Source organism: Corvus brachyrhynchos, unplaced genomic scaffold (assembly GCF_000691975.1).
Source record: "Corvus brachyrhynchos isolate BGI_N302 unplaced genomic scaffold, ASM69197v1 scaffold555, whole genome shotgun sequence".
NCBI classification, from domain to species: Eukaryota; Metazoa; Chordata; class Aves; order Passeriformes; family Corvidae; genus Corvus; species Corvus brachyrhynchos.
In genome coordinates, this window is record NW_008238357.1 from 770,509 (window position 1) to 771,656 (window position 1,148).

The 1,148-nt window shown below is 48.5% G+C and overlaps 1 long non-coding RNA gene across 1 annotated transcript; it reads left to right on the top strand.

The window, feature by feature from the left end:
* On the top strand, positions 1–789 carry LOC108447015. The gene is made up of 2 exons (XR_001862374.1): positions 1–52; positions 410–789. It is a non-coding gene; the product is annotated as an uncharacterized LOC108447015 (long non-coding RNA).
* The last annotated feature ends 359 nt before the right edge of the window (positions 790–1,148 follow it).

Genomic DNA, 1,148 nt, shown 5'->3' on the forward strand with positions numbered 1-1,148 from the left:
GGGCTCCTCTTCCAACAGGGCGACCCCGCGCCCGCAGCTGACGGCCCCCAAGGTGGGAGAACTGGGCTGAGCTGCTGCCCAGGCCTGGCCCAGGGCAACGGGGGCTTGCAGCGGGGCTTAGTTAGGGCTCAATTCACCCAAGCCCTGCCCAGGGACACCCTGACAGCTGGGCGGTAGCCTGAAGGAAGGATGGGCTGGCCCAGGTGTCTGCTGCTGACCTGGGGGCACAGTCTGATCTCGCTGCTTCTGCATCCCTCAACTGGGGCCACTCCTGGGCTCTTGCCCTGCCCACTGGCTGCTCGGGCTGGGGCATGGACAGAGGAGATGGCATTTGGGTGAATACTCAGAAATTGCACCTGAGTGTTCTTTCAAGGTGAGAATTTCCTTTTCTCCTTTTTCTTTTTGGCAGAGACGTCAGCCAGCAGAATCTACCAGTGATCAAGAGGAGGAGATAATCCCAAAGAAAAGGCTGCATCTGGCCTAAGGAAGGGAAGTGCATTTTGCGTTTTAGAGGATAGGAACAGTTAGATGTTTTGTAGTAGTAGTTTGTATTAGGTTTAGCTTCCGTTTGTTAAGAGATTTACTGATAGACAAGTTGGTAGAGTTAGGTCAAGAAGAAGTTTCCTTTCTGTTCAAGTTCCCAATAAAATTTATTGTTCTCATTTGAAAATAGGTGTTAAGATTAATAGATTAAGGCTGAGCTGTAACATTCGGGAACTGACATTGGACTCTGTAATTGTAGAAGATGTATTATTGATAAATGTTATTTGGATAAAATGTTCTGTGGAACTGGAATGGGTGCGTTTGCCTCTTTTCCTGGGAGTTCCTGGCCAGGGCAGTCAGCCATGGAATGCCATGGGCAAAGGGGGACCTCTCCTGGTCTCATTTCCAGTCTCTCCAGGCCAAACCAGGAGAGGATTCCAAAAGATGTCTGTGAATCTGCATGTGAATTGCTGGGGACAGCCCCAGCTTGGCTTCTAAGGCAATTCCTTTGGCTTAAAAGTGAGATTATACGTGTACTATTTTGAAAACAAACCAGTGGGAGGCACCAAGTCAGAATGACATTTTAACGGGGAAATTAAAGAAAAGGAAATACTAAAAGAAAACACTGGTTCAAACTGACAGAGTCAAGATACAACCTGACACCC